Genomic DNA, 9,524 nt, shown 5'->3' with positions numbered 1-9,524 from the left:
AAGGGGGAGTGCCCCTGGAAAACGGGGGACCTGGCCTGGCTTCATTGCCCACAGGTGTGGCCAGGTACCTCTCCTAAATTACATAAACCATGGCAAGGACCGGTCCGCCTCATTGAGGTTCCCAACCCACAGTCGGCACGTGTTCAGGTTGGTTCGCGGCGCTGGTTCGTGCATACATCCCGGTTGAAGCCGTACGTTGCCCCGCGACCGGATGCGTCATCTCCTGAGGTTGCCTTGCCGGGGTCTGTTGCTGCCGACTCGCCCTTGCCTGTGCCTGCTGACCTTGCAAGAGCGCCTGTCGTACCCCTTACAGACAAGCCGGCCGTGACGCCGCAGGAGGGAGGACGTTCCGCTCGTGGGATGCCGACCGGGGCCGCGGAAATTACGGGACCTGCAGCCCTTCCTACCCCTCCGCGGACGCGATTACGGGACGTCTCTGAACGCGACCGGGACGTTGGCAGGCCTCCAATGGCGATGGACGAACTTGCTCCTGTCGCCCTTAAAACCCTGCCACGTTCCCGCTCGGCGGGTGGGCTGCCGACCGTCCGGGACGGCCCGGCTACCCGTACTCGCTCGAAATCCCTCACATTTCGTTAACTTGTGTTGTGTTCTTGTTATATTGTTGTTGTATGCTTCGTGTCCTTTAGTGTATTGGTCTTTTACGCTCGCATTACTTGTTAGGTTGTTGTTCAGCCGAGGTTGGCTGGATTTTCTCTACGGGGGAGGGTGATGTAATGCGGGCGTGAACGACCTCCCGGAGGTGACGTCATGAGGGGAGGAGTTAGGTCACGTGGGGGAGAGGGGTCAGGTCTATAGGGAGAGAAACCGGAAGAGGAGGGGGAGTGACGGGAGACCAGGAACGAGTAAGGCCACGTAGGGCGAGAGCGGAGGGTGGCGAGATCGCCACGGACACGGGGAGCGAGGATCGGCACCGTCGGCCAGCGGTGACCGACCCGAAGCAGCGAGGAGGCTGCAGTCAGCAGCGGGTCTGCATACGGAGTCAGCAGCCAGTCTGCATATGGAGTTGCAAGCGGGTCTGCATACGGAGTAAGGCCAGGAGGGTCTGAATATAGAGTTAGCAGCGGGAGTCTGCACACGGGGTAGCAGCGAGTCTGCAAGGAGAGGAAGGAGGCTATAATAGTGATAGCAGCCGGGGGCTGCAAGCAGAGTATCCCTAAGAGAGTGCCGTGAGGGTAATTACGAAGAACCCAAATAAAGGACACGGAGTCAGAGAGAAGCGTCCGAGTCTTTTATTACACACAGACCAACTTAATAAGAGCACGTCCGAACCAACGCAATCTCTTGCGGATGGTTAGTGATTTGGATTTGGGGATCTGCATTTTTTCTGCACTGTTCATGTCACTCTGCACCATGGCTTGCTTTTGTTCAGCATCGTGAGGCTTAAAGTCTGCCTTGACCGTGCTCTCGGACTCCAGGAGAGGGTTAACAGTGTAGTCTGCGTTTATAGGCAGAGACAATATGGAGCCCATGCTCATCTCGGCTTTATTTTGGGTCGTCTAGGTTCCATTTTGGGTCGTCTCATCGATTGCCTCAATTGAAATAGAAAATTCCTCAACATCCTGAGGCTTGATGTCCACATTAATTATGGTCTCCGACTCTGGGAGAGAGTCAGCAATTGATGCTGTAAGAGACACAGCAGTGTTCAAATCTTCCACCTGAATGCTGCATTTTTCGGTGGATGTTGAGCTAGTGGCTGTAGGCATCTCCCATTCCAAAATGGTTTCGATCAATGACCCAATAGAGACAGAAGCCAGGAAGGCGTCAGTGCTTGGCTGAATGAAGGGGATTGGAATGGCGGCTGGAGGTGGAAGTGAAATGACACTGGACACCTTTGGAGCCAAAATGGGAATTGCCAGTCAGGAAGAGCTGCTGCTCTTCCGGACTGGCAATGGATGAGCTGCACTCATCCATGGTTGCTTGAGAGCACTTTCCGGAGTTAGGCGGTCATCTGGGTTCTAGCTGAAAACAAAGAGACAAGTACCGATGAGAAGATCAGCAAAATATACATGCCCATATTACACATTATGGTGATACAATGAACTGACATCCACTTGACAAAGTAAGGGTTTGCAGGTAAGTGCAGTTAGGTATGGTAAGTCCTCGCTCAAAGTGTGCTTACACAACGCGTTATCGTGAAAATACATTGCTTCCATTTGGAAACGGGCTTTCCGAGTGGTTCACAGCAAATTACTTTCTTCAGCTGCGTGGCTGAGCAGTATAGGAATTCTGGGTTTCCGCGTGGAATGATATAATGATATAGTACGCGTTGGAATACCCTCATCACAGTTCTTTTTTTCGCCATGGGATGACTGCAGGCTAATTTAATAGTGAAAATGTGCAAATGTGCATGGTTTACATTTGTTACCTCTGTAATGTGTAAACGGTAATTCCTCACAAAATGCATTTTTTCTGAATGCAACACTTTTCATAAACGCATCTACTACCGCGTTAAATGACGAATTAGAGTACTGCATTGTCCTTTCATTCTTTACCTAGTTTCTTCTGCAGCGAGATGCAGATTTGCTATACCTTGCAAAGGGGATGCGTATTTCCTTATGATCTAGAAACTTACTTGAATTTGTTAAAGTTGAGGGAAAGTCAAAGAGTGGGATACTCACCATAGGATGGAGCTGATGAAGTCCAGGAACAATGGGTCTTTTGTTTTCAGAAACTCCTTGAGCGGGCAACAATGAGGGGTCTCCTGCAGACATTCCTCGGTGAGTTGCCCAAAGAAGTCTGCAGTGGGTACAATCGCAAACGATGTCATGCATTCGAATATTATTCATGTGTACAAGGCTGTGTTGTATAATTAAGGCTGTGAAGGACGTGGGGAAACAACACAACTTTCACGCCATTGTGCAGCCAGATGAGTGATGTTATAATACCTAATCACATATTAAAAATAAAATTTGCATTACTCACGGAAATACCGATGACCGTCTGGTGCAGCGTGCAGCATCTTTAAGGGTGGTGTTCCCAGAATCTGAAAATAAACGATACATTTGCTGTTATGTCACTGGAGAGTTGAGGAGTTTTTCTTTACGTATTTACATGCATGCTTTGTATCCTATTGATTCAATTATTCATAATTGAGTAAACACTTGAAGTCACGTAAAACTAAGCAGTAAGTAATCTCAAAGAAAACGTTCACCGAGGCAGTGACCATCGCCTGGCTGCGCCCTGAGTCAATAGCAAAACTCTGCATTCCTACGGCAACGGCGAATCTACTTCTATGTCAACCAATGTCGACTTCCCCAAAAAGTGGCACTCATTTTATCGACACTGGAGGGTTGAATAAACCCCCAATCAGATGTAAACTCACAACGTTGCGATTGCGAGCCAATTACTCAACCGCTGAGCCAACATAGAACTGCAACAACCAATCAAACATGAAAAAATGTCCGTAATAAAATAGTTAAATCAATTAATTTTGAAACGAATCTTACCTTTGTGATCCCAGCGACCTCCTGAATCGTGCTGGTTATTGCAGGAGTCGTTTCCCAACAGAGATCTCGGCCAGTAAGCAGCCAGCAGCCCACATGTCAACTGCTGTCCTGAACGGCAGGGCCAGCAAGACCTCAGGAGCCTGGTATCCGGCCGTCCCAAAGAAATGGTCGGCTGGAGAAAAATAAGAATACAGTACAGGTCTTTCATAGCTAATGCAATTTTTAAGTCTATGTCACTCTGCAGCATAGACACTTGAAATGAATTGTCAACCTTCTCAGTTTTATAATTGGCAACAAAAAAAAGTACATTCAGTCATTTGAAATATCAGGTCCCGCCATAGGTAGGCATTATTAGGTCCCAAGAATAAACGGACCAGCTCTAAAGGGTTAAGTGGACGATCGGAGTCACAGTTTTACTGCGAAAAATCTCCAATGTGTTCTCGCCCTGTCCTGCATGATATGTGAAAGGACGTTATTTTACACGGAAGTGGACATTCCCAATGCGCTGTTGTGAAACGGAGATCGCAAGGCGTTGTAATCATACCTCGTGTAGAGCTACCATGCACACTCAGCACTGTGTTAAGCTCTTGTAATATCACATATGTTAATTTAATATTATCATCGTTCACGCAATTTGCATGAACGATGCTATAGAAAGCAAAATATTATTGTTGCATATAACAGGATCTGTAGGAAGATTTAGAAATGCTACGGTATGTATAAATGCATATAAAGTGTAACTTACGAGGTTCATTGTCAAAAAAACTTCCTCCGAAGTCGGCCAATCGGATGGCTGCCGTGTGGTGACCTTTCACCAAGATGTTTTCCTGAAAGAAATATAAGAATGGAAACATTATATATATATGTTATTTAACCAGATGAGGATCCGTTAAAATGATCACTGCATAGAAAATGGCGTTCATTTTTGCACTGTCCATCTAACGTTATAAGTGTTTATGCAATATCTATGTCCATTTGTAATGGAGAGGGAAGCAGGGGGATCAATAACTCTCCTAAAAATTATCCAATATGAAATCTTGCAATGAAGTTGTTCATGAAAACAAGACGCTCATAATGAGAAGAATTGCCAAAGCGACTCTTATCGTCAGCAATAACAAAGTTGTTCCACAATGCAGGATGGTAAAAAAAAACCTCAATAATTACGCATAAGAAGAAAAATAGGGCCACGGATCATTGGTGGTTTTATAGACTCGACAGTTCCCATGGATAATGGGAGTCATGGGTAATATTGTCACGGATAAGAGCTCCACTGTATGAGGCAGCTGCTGTGATGGGAATTAAACTGGCCAGTGTATGTGCATCATGCAGTGTATGTGCATGAGGCACATAAACTGCTAAATCTGCTTAAAAGATCACGGTGAAGGTGCAGCCCTGCAATTACTTGCTCACCCCTCTACTTCTAGAAAGGCCTCCGCCATAGGGAGCTGAAGAGAGCCCCTCTAGATGGTTTTGGGCTACTGTTACACAGCGTCAAATGTCTCGGAAGAAGGGGAAGTACCCACACTTCACCCCGCCACTCGTGACATGATTAACTGTGGCGTACCTGTTTATACTGATGGGTGTACAGAGGTGGTGGGTGGGTGGGGTTGGGATTTGAGAACCTGTCCACTGTTATAATTGCCAAGACGGAGTATCAATTTAACCAATTCCCTCTGGGTTTCAAGTCTAGTGTGCGATCCATGACACCATAGCAGCGTCCCTTAGACCTGTTTAATTCCTCTAAAAGAGATATTAATGATAAACCCTTACCAGCTTGAGGTCCCCGTGGACTATGCCGTTCGTCTTCAGAAAGGCCAGCACTTCCATCAGGGACTGGGCATATCTCTTGACGGAGGACAGAGTAAATGCTCCGTTCGCTTTCAGAACGTCAAAGAGGCTGCCCATGCTGATAACAGAAAACGAACACAGTGCAACATGGTTAAACAGCATGAAGTACAAAGGCACCAGCTCATCCACACATGCAAGTACTGGAACACTGAGGGTGAGGTAAGGCATTCGACGGGTAACAATTACTTGAATACGTGCTGACTGCAGAGTTTTTTTACCACTGGGCCATGACTGGGTCCCGAGAATTGACAAACCAGCTATGAAATGGTTAATGCAGCTCCTTGTTAACAATGCAGTGTAGCATAGCTAAGGATTGTGTACTGATGTGGATCAATCAGCTGCCAAGCTTATATTTGTATACATCATGCAAGTGCCAGGGTTGTAATGGACTTGGTGTTATTACCTGATGTAGTCCAACACGAGATAATGGTAATCTCCCACGACAAAGTCTTCCTCGAACCGGATGATGCTATTGTGTCTCAGCACTTTGAGGAAGACAGCCTCGTGATATGCTTGCACTTCCTTGATGCTGCGTGAAGAAATACAAACACTTATGAGAATCTTCTTGGTTCTTTCGGTAAAGTCACGTAGAAGGGAAGTAATAAAATAATAAAAATAAAACATAATAAAATAATTCTCACGACGTTTCGGCCACAACGCAAGCAGCCGTCCTCAGGTGAAGAACATGTCTGTCGATAAGACAGAGTCTAAATGTCCATTTAGATTTAGACTCTGTCTTATCGACAGACATGTTCTTCACCTGAGGACGGCTGCTTGTGTTGTGACCGAAACGTCCTGAGAATTATTTTATTATGTTTTATTTTCATTATTTTATTACTTCCCTTCTACGTGACTTTACCGAAAGAACCAAGAAGATGAATTCCTGCAGTTACGAAAGCTTTAAATCGAAACTCATGAGAATGTTGGAAATTGCATCATCATTAAAATGGAAAACGTATTGCGTCTTGTCTAGGTAGGCACACGTGAGTTTCTCTGACAGGAAGCTACTTTTCAGTGAAGATTGTGAAGCACATCATTACTTGGTCTCTCTCACCTTAATGTGATGTCAGTCTTCTTGAAGGCCATCTCCTTGTGGTCCCTGTGGTCCCAGCATTTGTACACCTCGCCAAATCCTCCATCGTCTAGTTTTTCCAAAACCGTATAACGATTGTTGAGGAGATTAGTCGCCATCTGGTCAAGAGAGAGTGTTGCAGTAACAGCAAGATCAATAAGTACAGTGACAGTTTCGATAGTAGCTTCCTAACCCCTCATTACTCTGAGTGATACAGCAGAAGGCCGACCTCAAAATCAGTTTCAATTTATAATCAATATGAGGTTTGCTCAGCCAAGCATTCCCCTAGGGTTGATGAAATAGGAACCACTTTGTGAGTCGAGAGAGGTTGCCTAATGGAGAGACTGGTCCTGGCTAGAGAAATGTGGATTTGACGGCACTTGCTCATGGCCACAGGTGGGGGTTTGTGAGTTTATGTGAACAGACACTTTGATTATTTAAAATAATCAGGGCCTATTAACGGGCTATGACATTAATTTGGCGAAATAAGTGCTCAAATAGTCCTGAGCAATTGTTGCACCCAGTCTAATCAATTGTAAGCAAGCACAGCCCTTCAATTGCTTGCTCAAATAGCTTCTGGTGAAAGGGGCTCCACGGGAGGGATCTCTATCGAGTAGTCTATCTGCTCTTTCACGCTAATGAGACGTATTGATAAAGGTGGGAGTGGCCACATTCTACCACACAACACACAACTTGCCAAACTCCAAACTGTGGTGTAACATTTTCACTTATGGGTGAACATTAAATACACCCAAGATGAGGGCCTCCGTGGAGATGGATCAATGAAATCAGCTCGTTTGTAGTTACTAGATTGATCATTGCATTGAAGGACTTGTGGGAGATGGTGAAGGCTTATCAGACCTTCATCCACCAGTGAATTGATCATGTTTGATAATAACCTTTATTTCCTTCTTGCATACATTCCGCAAGTTCATGACATTTCTTTCCCTTATCTACTTCTCTCATATCGCTAAATAGGTATCTCTTACTCTTTGGTTATTTCTGTAAAGTCACGTAGGTATAAAAATAATAGATCACGACGTTTCAATCGCAGCACAAGCAATCGTCATCAGGTGGGATAACCACAGCAAGAAAAAGGTATCTCTTGTTTGTATGTTTTGTCAAATCCCTTTTCATTTGTTTCGTGCCTATTTATCTCATTCATACTATGTATCTTATCTACAACTCATATGTAGGCTCTAAATCTTATTTGTATCTCGTTTATCTAATTTCACGACTTATTTTTGTCTGCATCTCATATCATATCCCTACATGTCTATCTCTTGCATGTGTTTCATTTCATGTCACTGCATCACTGAATTTGTATCAGGATGGTGCTGCTGCTGCATTGGGATGTTTGAGAAAATTCCATTAGTGAGAGCTTCACTTCGTATTGGGATGAAACCAGACAATCCATAGAAAAACCACATCGTGGGGATAACACGAACAAGCTCTACACTGATGGGTTAATTCCACGAGTCTCTGAACCAAAATCTCTCCCATTTTCCTATCTACTGAGTGTGTGTGTGAGTCTGAGAGTGTGAGAGTGTGTGTATGTGTAGTGACAGAACGGTCACTACTGTGTTGGCCCGTACGAGGGCTGGGGGCCCCAAGGGGGTGCCTGGGGGGTCACGTGCTGGAGGGATCCGGACCTTCCCAGAGGTGGGGGAAGTGAGGCGTGGCCTGGGAAGTGAGGCGTGGCCTGGGAAGTGAGGCGTGGCCTGGGCGGAGCCGGCCACGCCAGAGAGACGAGATATAAGCGTGGTGTGAAGGCAGAGCAGGGCTGTTCCTGAGAAGAATGAAGACACCTCGTGAAGATGCCAGAAGAGAAGACCTACAGTGAGCGGACTGCCAGCAGCCACCTGGCTGGGTCACGCTGGAGCGGCTAAAATACAATTGTGTGTTAGCTAGTGTAGGTCGGTGGTCACCACCCTATGTGTAGAGTAAGAGTAACTGTTGAGTAAACGTTGTGTTAATCAATAAATGAGTGTTGCCTCCCAAGAAGTGTGTGCGCCTAAATTGAACCCATTACATTTTGTGTCAGAAGTTGTGGAAAAATAAATATTGCTAGGTGTTATCCTAGGGAAGTAAAATGGGCACACGAAAAACAAATACAAAACTCATCTGGACGTCTTCGTACGACGGGGATGGTGTGACGACCGTCCTTCGGACAGCCCCGGGGATGGCAGCCCCGGTGACAGAGAGAGAGAGAGATGGCGCTGCACGCGGAGCGGCGGGACTTGCATCGCACTGCTGCTTCGCCGCCATCGGGAACGGAGCGACGGAGCCGCGGCGAGAGGACACTATCGTCGCTGCGGTGGCTGGCGGGGGAGGCCCGGGCATGCGGGCCACGCGGTGGGCCCGCCATTTCGGCGGCTGGTCGGGGCGCGGTTCCCGCCAAAACGCCGTTCCCGCCATTTCGGCGGCTGGTCGGGGCGTTGTTCCCGCCAAAACGCCGTTCCCGCCATTTCGGCGGCTGGTCGGGGCGCTGTTCCCGCCAAAACGCCGTTCCCGCTATTTCGGCGGCTGGTCGGTGCGCTGTTCCCGCCAAAACGCCGTTCCCGCCATTTTGGCGGCTGGTCGGGGCGCTGTTCCCGCCAAAACACCGCTCCTGCTGCCGAAATGCCGCTCCCGCCGACATCAACGCCTGCAGAGGGGGAGTTCCAGCCTTCTGCTCGAGCGCGAGAGGTGGATGGGTTCGCAAGAGCAGGCCGTGTTCACCATCAAAGATTCTTCGGGCCGTTCCAGTGCTCCACCTTGCCGCCCTCCGCTATTCACAGTTTGCCAGGCGAGTTGTGACTTGACAAGCACCCGGCCCCAATAAAAATAATAATAATAATAACTTCACCCATCTTGCGTGTGCCGGGTTGCGATCGCGGGTTTTTTTTTACTCGCTGGGTTGCGGAACGTGTTCGTCTGGTTGTGTGCGTGAGAAATTGACGCGGCGACCAGTGTTTGTTGTTAATTACGGCGTCGAGATCGGTATCTTCTGGGGGTAGTTAATGATTAATTCGTTGTTGGTGTCCCGACCTCCGTTGATATCCTGTATGTTGCCGTGTTAATGACTCGTGTTGTTACATCGTTGTGTTGCGAAATCGCCATTGTTATTGTGTATACTGTATGGAGTTTCGCTCGTG

General features: G+C 47.2%; 1 long non-coding RNA gene across 1 annotated transcript; it reads right to left on the bottom strand.

Annotated features, from left to right (window-relative positions):
• Positions 1 to 1,573: 1,573 nt before the first annotated feature.
• On the bottom strand, positions 1,574 to 3,006 carry LOC133348609 (uncharacterized). The gene is made up of 3 exons (XR_009755814.1): positions 2,944 to 3,006; positions 2,640 to 2,757; positions 1,574 to 1,980 (listed from the first exon to the last, which is right to left on the bottom strand). It is a non-coding gene; the product is annotated as an uncharacterized LOC133348609 (long non-coding RNA).
• Between the last annotated feature and the right edge of the window lie 6,518 nt (positions 3,007 to 9,524).

This window comes from Lethenteron reissneri, chromosome 27 (assembly GCF_015708825.2).
Source record: "Lethenteron reissneri isolate LAM-NWPU_2019-01 chromosome 27, ASM1570882v1, whole genome shotgun sequence".
Taxonomy (NCBI): domain Eukaryota; kingdom Metazoa; phylum Chordata; class Hyperoartia; order Petromyzontiformes; family Petromyzontidae; genus Lethenteron; species Lethenteron reissneri.
The sequence above is the reverse complement of the archived record's forward strand: the minus strand, read 5'-3'. Positions and strand labels throughout refer to the sequence as shown.